We start from the raw sequence: 7,923 nt of genomic DNA on the forward strand, positions 1-7,923 counted from the left end.
GTCGGCCCTGCCCCGAACCTACTCGGTGGTTTGAAGGTTAACCTCTTGGGGAAAAGCAGCGATTCGCCTCGCGGTGCGTGCCTCCGCGGATCTAAACCCCCTCGATCGATGTGGGGCCAGAGGACCCCTTTTCCCCGTACGAAACTGTCAGCTCACCATGGGCTCGACGTCCGTGGGTCGGGGAGTTGAGCGCTTACGCGCGGCGGGACCTTATAACCTGCAGCGGCTGAGGAGCGAAGATTTCCAGGGTGGGCCCCCGGGGATGCCATACCCCGAGCAGCCTGTCGGCCCCGCTCCTAGCACGCTGGCAAGCAATGGAGTCTTCCCCGCGGCAGCCACCGCCTTCGCCCTAGCCTCGCCGTCAGTCGATGAAGAACGTCGTTCGCCCTCCTCTGCTCGGGATTTGGAAACGGCCTGGCCTTCGCCTACTCCGTCGGGCAACTGCCTTCCGCCAGCCCCTTCCCTCGAATCCCCTTCTTCCATTTTAGACCCGATCAGGGGATTGGTCAGCCCAGCCCTGGGGTAGGAAGAGGGGTTGGGGTCGGTTCGGCTTCGGGTGCCCCCGCTCGGCCAAAGGTTCCCCTCGCTTTGGAAGCACGCGAGGTCGCGGAGGGTGTCGGGGTTATTTTCGGCTCCCTGGCTTCGCGGGAGCGGCCTTCGGCTAGGGCCGACGCCGTCCGGCCCGCGCAGATTTGGACCGGGGTCCGGGGCGAGTACCTGCCTCTCTCACGAAGGGAGTGTCACCGGTAAGAAGCCTCTTCCCACGTCTGCTTGCCGACTTACGCTCGCCCCGACGAGAGGCCCAACCGAAAGAGTGGAAAGAGGCAGAGATTTCCAGGGTCGCCCCACCAGGGATGCAATACCCCAGTGCAGACTGTCGGCCCTGCCCCGAACCTACTCGGTGGTTTGAAGGTTAACCTCTTGGGGAAAAGCAGCGATTCGCCTCGCGGTGCGTGCCTCCGCGGATCTAAACCCCCCTCGATCGATGTGGGGCCAGAGGACCCCTTTTCCCCGTACGAAACGGCCGGCTCACCATGGGCTCGACATCCGTGGGTCGGAGAGTTGAGCGCTTACGCGCGGCGGGACCTTATAACCTGCAGCGGCTGAGGAGCGAAGATTTCCAGGGTGGGCCCCCGGGGATGCCATACCCCGAGCAGCCAGTCGGCCCCGCTCCTAGCGCGCTGACGAGCAATGGAGTCTTCCCCGCGGCAGCCACCGCCCTCGCCTCGCCGTCGGTCGATGAAGAGCCGAGTTCGCCCTCCTCTGCTCGGGACTCGGAAACGGCCTGGCCTTCGCCTACTCCGTCGGGCAACTGCCTTCCGCCAGCCCCTTCCCTCGAATCCCCTTCTTCCATTTTAGACCCGATCAGGGGATTGGTCAGCCCAGCCCTGGGGTAGGAAGAGGGGTTGGGGTCGGTTCGGCTTCCGGTGCCCCCGCTCGGCCAAAGGTCCCCTCGCTTTGGAAGCACGCGAGGGTGCCGGGGTTATTTTCGGCTTGACGCCTAAGTCCGGTCCCTGCCGGCTCCCGTCGAGGCCCGCGGTCAAAACCAGCTCCCCGGCTGTCGGAGCCGGAGCCCCGCAGCCCGAGCGGACGCACCGAGTCCCTCATGTAAGGGATAGCCGCCCCTACGGAACGGCCCGGACTGGGACCAGGCTCCCCCAGGCGCCGAAGGGGTGGGTCGGCCGTGTTGCCGAAGCTTAGCCGGCGCTGATGACCGCAGCCCCTAACGACGCCCACAGGCGGGGGAGCCAAGGAGAGCACTAGGAAGACGTGGCGGGGTCGGACGGCTCAATTTCCAGGGTGGGACCCCGGGGGTTCAGTACCCCGGGCATCCGGTCGGTTTCGCCGGCGAGACCCCAAGCCTTCCACGGCCCCCTTCGTGGGTGCAGGGATACCGAGCAGGGTGGCTTAGACGCCAATTCCCCAGAAGTATTAGGGATAGGGTTTGTCCGGGCGCCATCCGCAGCGACAACCTCGCAAAAGAAGCTCTCTTCCACAAAGCACGGGCAACGTTCGGGTGCGAGTGTTGGTCTCCCATGGTCTACCGACTCCCCCGGGCGGCCCAAGCGTTACGCCCACGGCCGGGCCCTCGAGCAGGCGCACCCCTGGTGCCTCTCGTAAGGGAAGGCTACGGTCCTCAACCCCTCGTATGGCGGGGAGGGCGCATTTGAAACGCTAAAGGACGAGCCCTGTTCGGGACCTGGCGGGGATCCGCGGATTGGCGAGAGGGATGGGTCTGCCGTTGGTCAGAGGGGACGCACCCCTGGGACGCAGTTTGGCATTAGCGACCGATGGCCCATCTACGACCATGTACTCCGGGAGCGCCAAGGAGGACGCGGGTGGGCTTTGGGGGCAGACTCAATTTCCAGGGTCTGGGCGCCGGGGGTGCAATACCCTTAAGCGCTCATGTCGGTTTCGTCTGCCGCCCGCCTCTGGCCCGGCTCCTAGTGACGGGTGCTGTGAACGTGCGATCGTGCTTGCGGTTGAAGAGTTCGAAGGCTACCGCTGGGGATAACACGCCCGGGGAATTTAGAAAAACCCCCCCCTCCGCTACAATCTCTGCTTCTGCCGGACTCGGAGGGGAGCCGCCCCGGGGGCGACCGCTCCCTCTCCTCTTCCGCGGCGTGCCGCGCGCTTCGCCGTCAGCAGCGGAGCGAACCTTTTTCTCGGTCCGCAGCTCTTCAGGCGTAGGCGGGCAGCGCTAACAGGGTACACTGGGGACCACTCGACCGCTACCGCTCCTACGGCAGACGACCCTACCTACCGCGGAAGCGCCACGGTGGGTCTAAGCCTCGTCCCCGCGAGGAGCAAGCGGGAGCCGTCCCTTTTCGTGCTGCGGAAATAAACCGTGGACACAGAAGTGTCTGCGCTCTCCGACCGGGCGGGGGGCGATTGGACTTGCCCGAGGGACACTAGGCGAGGCGCTACCGCGGGGAGCCGGAGCTCCTCGCTGGACGCTGCCGCCGCCAACGCCGCCGCCCCCCACCCACGGTACGGTGGAGTACGCCCGTTCCATACGCTTCGTAGCAAACCTCAGCCGAAGCAGAGAGTCCTACCGCTTGTGGCAGGAGCGGGGCCGTGCGAGGACCACACTGGCACCGCGCTACACAACCTTAGGCAGAGGACGACAGCCGCTCACGGGGAGCGGGGGATTGATGCGCGACCAAGACTGAGGCTAAGGAACGCTTTACCATAAACCGGCCGGGGCCAATACCCCTGACCGAGCAAAGTGCCTTGCCCCGCCGGATCGCGCTGTGTCAGATCGATCAAAAGAGCGGAGAGCCGAGACTCTACCGCTGGGAGTTTGTGGAGAACGGCCTGGCTTGCGTCCCGTCCTCCCGCCCTCGACCTCACATGGCTAGCCTCACCCGCCGGGAGCCACCCCATTGGGGACCGTAGGGCGGAGAAGGGGTCTCCGCGTCCGGAATTTTACTTGTGGAGAACGGCCTGGCTTACGTCCCGTCCTCCCGCCCTCGACCTCACATGGCTAGCCTCACCCGCCGGGCGCCACCCCATTGGGGACCGTAGGGCGGAGAAGGGGTCTCCGCGTCCGGAATTTTACTTGTGGAGAACGGCCTGGCTTACGTCCCGTCCTCCCGCCCTCGACCTCACATGGCTAGCCTCACCCGCCGGGCGCCACCCCATTGGGGACCGTAGGGCGGAGAAGGGGTCTCCGCGTCCGGAATTTTACTTGTGGAGAACGGCCTGGCTTACGTCCCGTCCTCCCGCCCTCGACCTCACATGGCTAGCCTCACCCGCCGGGCGCCACCCCATTGGGGACCGTAGGGCGGAGAAGGGGTCTCCGCGTCCGGAATTTCTTGTGGAGAACGGCCTGGCTTACGTCCCGTCCTCCCATGGCTAGCCTCACCCGCCGGGCGCCACCCCATTGGGGACCGTAGGGCGGAGAAGGGGTCTCCGCGTCCGGAATTTTACTTGTGGAGAACGGCCTGGCTTACGTCCCGTCCTCCCGCCCTCGACCTCACATGGCTAGCCTCACCCGCCGGGCGCCACCCCATTGGGGACCGTAGGGCGGAGAAGGGGTCTCCGCGTCCGGAATTTTACTTGTGGAGAACGGCCTGGCTTACGTCCCGTCCTCCCGCCCTCGACCTCACATGGCTAGCCTCACCCGCCGGGCGCCACCCCATTGGGGACCGTAGGGCGGAGAAGGGGTCTCCGCGTCCGGAATTTCTTGTGGAGAACGGCCTGGCTTACGTCCCGTCCTCCCATGGCTAGCCTCACCCGCCGGGCGCCACCCCATTGGGGACCGTAGGGCGGAGAAGGGGTCTCCGCGTCCGGAATTTACTTGTGGAGAACGGCCTGGCTTACGTCCCGTCCTCCCGCCCTCGACCTCACATGGCTAGCCTACCCCGCCGGGCGCCACTCCATTGGGGATACGGTACAGCAAAGCGCGACGCCGCACGATGCCAACACTTTGTGCAAAAACCTGGCAGAGTCGACCAAAACCTCGCTTCTTTGACCGGTATTTTTGATGCTTTTCTCTGCCGCCGAAGGTGCACTGAGGGTCGGATCGCCCAAAATTTTTATGTTTTTGTCTGCGGTTCTTCCGAGAGGTGCCCGCCTGGCAGTTCTTTTTCAGCAGCCTTCGAAGGACATCCGGCGGGCAAGCCAGGGGTCGGCAGCCGCCGGCGGTGAGCCTTCCCCGGCAGGAGCAGGGCAGCTCGGACCGCAAAATTTTTTCGACTTTCGCCGAGGCCAAAAGCCCATGCACTTCGAAATCCTGCCCGCAGCGCCGTCTCCTGTCAGACTTCCCATGCCGCCTGCGGTGGTCCTCGCCCGGCAGAGAGAATCCGGAGTCGCCCTCTCACCGGTTCTTTTTCACCATTCCGGAGCTCTGAAATCTGCCGGACACCGAGTGGCCGAGGACGCTTCCAGGAGGGCGGCAGCGAGAGGCAGAGTGCCACCGGTCGGGTCCCCGGTTCTCCCACACTTTGAAAATTTTTCCCCGTGTGTTCTGGTGGGATGGAGAGAGAGCGTGGCTTATGCGCCCTCTGCCCCGCGGTACGCCCTTGGCTAGCCTTACGCCGGTGGTTCGCCAGGCCACCGGCACCTTGTACAGCGGGGTCGGCGTGGCTTATGCGCCCTCTCCCCCGCGGTCCGCCCTGGCTAGCCTTACGCCGGTGGTTCGCCAGGCCACCGGCACCTTGTATGGCGGGGACGGCGTGGCTTATGCGCCCGTCAACCCACCTGCTCGCCCCGGCTAGCCTTTTACCCGGAGGGCGCCACGCTCCGGGTACCAGTGAGCGGCACGAACCCAGTCATACCATGCCGCTCACCTCGCGCCCTCTCCGGCCTCCGCCGCGGAGACCTCCCGCTCTGTTCTGCGGAGAGCGATTACGGGCAAAATCTACAAAGTCCCCGATGGTTAAGGACGTAGACTGTTGAGCGGGACCTACACACTCTTGTAGCCGAAGGGGCTCGCCATTTCCCGCAGAAAATGGATCACCTCCCGCAGAGGAACATGAAATGCCCCTTCCCGCGGGACCCGAAGGACCGCCCTGTCCGAGCAGGCCTCCAGGACCACGGCACGCAAAAGCGACTCAGTCCCGCTGGCATTACAAATCTGACTTAGTGCAAAAACCTGGCAGAGTCGACCAAAACCTCGCTTCTTTGACCGGTATTTTTGATGCTTTTCTCTGCCGCCGAAGGTGCACTGAGGGTGGGATCGGTTCGTTTTGGTCTGCGGTTCTTCCGAGAGGTGCCCGTCTCGGGGTTCTTTTTCAGCAGCCTTCGAAGGCCATCCGGCGGGCAAGCCAGGGGTTGGCAGCCGCCGGCGGTGAGCCTTCCCCGGCAGGAGCAGGGCAGCTCGGACCGCAAAATTTTTTCGACTTTCGCCGAGGCCAAAAGCCCATGCACTTTTAAAGCCTGCCCGCCGCGCCGTCTCCTGTCAGACTTCCCATGCCGCCTGCGGTGGTCCTCGCCCGGCAGAGAGAAGCCGGATTCGCCCTCTCACCGGTTCTTTTTCACCATTCCGGAGCTCTGAAATCTGCCGGACACCGAGTGGCCGAGGACGCTTCCAGGAGGGCGGCAGCGAGAGGCAGAGTGCCACCGGTCGGGTCCCCGGTTCTCCCACACTTTGAAAATTTTTCCCCGTTTGTTCTGGTGGGATGGAGAGAGAGCGTGGCTTATGCGCCCTCTGCCCCGCGGTACGCCCTTGGCTAGCCTTACGCCGGTGGTTCGCCAGGCCACCGGCACCTTGTACAGCGGGGTCGGCGTGGCTTATGCGCCCTCTCCCCCGCGGTCCGCCCTGGCTAGCCTTACGCCGGTGGTTCGCCAGGCCACCGGCACCTTGTATGGCGGGGACGGCGTGGCTTATGCGCCCGTCAACCCACCTGCTCGCCCCGGCTAGCCTTTTACCCGGAGGGCGCCACGCTCCGGGTACCAGTGAGCGGCACGAACCCAGTCATACCATGCCGCTCACCTCGCGCCCTCTCCGGCCTCCGCCGCGGAGACCTCCCGCTCTGTTCTGCGGAGAGCGATTACGGGCACAATCTACAAAGTCCCCGATGGTTAAGGACGTAGACTGTTGAGCGGGACCTACACACTCTTGTAGCCGAAGGGGCTCGCCATTTCCCGCAGAAAATGGATCACCTCCCGCAGAGGAACATGAAATGCCCCTTCCCGCGGGACCCGAAGGACCGCCCTGTCCGAGAAGGCCTCCAGGACCACGGCACGCAAAAGCGACTCAGTCCCGCTGGCATTACGGATCTGACTTAGTGCAAAAGCCTGGCAGAGTCGACCAAAACTCCCCTTCTCTGACCGGTATTTTTGCTGCTTCTCTCTGCCGCCGAAGGTGCACTGAAAGTCGGACCGGTCGGTTTTGGTCTGCGGTTCTTCCGAGAGGTGCCCGTCTCGGGGTTCTTTTTCAGCAGCCTTCGAAGGCCATCCGGCGGGCAAGCCAGGGGTTGGCAGCCGCCGGCGGTAAGCCTTCCCCGGCAGGAGCAGGGCAGCTCGGACCGCAAAATTTTTTCGACTTTCGCCGAGGACAAAAAGCCCAGCCACTTAGAAAGCCTGCCGCGGCGCCGTCTCCTGTCAGACGTCCCCGCCGCCTGCGGTGGTCCTCGCCCGGCAGTGAGAAACCAGAGTCGCCCTCTCTCCGGTTCTTTTTCACCATTCCGGAGCTCTGGAATCTGCCGTACTCCGAGTGACCGAGGACGCTTCCAGGAGGGCGGCAGCGAGAGGCAGAGTGCCACCGGTCGGGTCCCCGGTTCTCCCACACTTTGAAATTTTTTCCCCGTTTGTACTGGTGGGATGGAGAGAGAGCGTGGCTTAAGCGCCCTCTGCCCCGCGGTCCGCCCTGGCTAGCCTTACGCCGGTGGTTCGCCAGGCCACCGGCACCTTGTATGGCGGGGACGGCGTGGCTTATGCGCCCGTCAACCCACCTGCTCGCCCCGGCTAGCCTTTTACCCGGAGGGCGCCACGCTCCGGGTACCAGTGAGCGGCACGAACCCAGTCATACCATGCCGCTCACCTCGCGCCCTCTCCGGCCTCCGCCGCGGAGACCTCCCGCTCTGTTCTGCGGAGAGCGATTACGGGCACAATCTACAAAGTCCCCGATGGTTAAGGACGTAGACTGTTGAGCGGGACCTACACACTCTTGTAGCCGAAGGGGCTCGCCATTTCCCGCAGAAAATGGATCACCTCCCGCAGAGGAACATGAAATGCCCCTTCCCGCGGGACCCGAAGGACCGCCCTGTCCGAGCAGGCCTCCAGGACCACGGCACGCAAAAGCGACTCAGTCCCGCTGGCATTACGGATCTGACTTAGTGCAAAAGCCTGGCAGAGTCGACCAAAACTCCCCTTCTCTGACCGGTATTTTTGCTGCTTCTCTCTGCCGCCGAAGGTGCACTGAAAGTCGGACCGGTCGGTTTTGGTCTGCGGTTCTTCCGAGAGGTGCCCGTCTCG

The sequence above is a fragment of the Engystomops pustulosus genome, unplaced genomic scaffold (assembly GCF_040894005.1).
Source record: "Engystomops pustulosus unplaced genomic scaffold, aEngPut4.maternal MAT_SCAFFOLD_155, whole genome shotgun sequence".
Classification (NCBI taxonomy): Eukaryota; Metazoa; Chordata; class Amphibia; order Anura; family Leptodactylidae; genus Engystomops; species Engystomops pustulosus.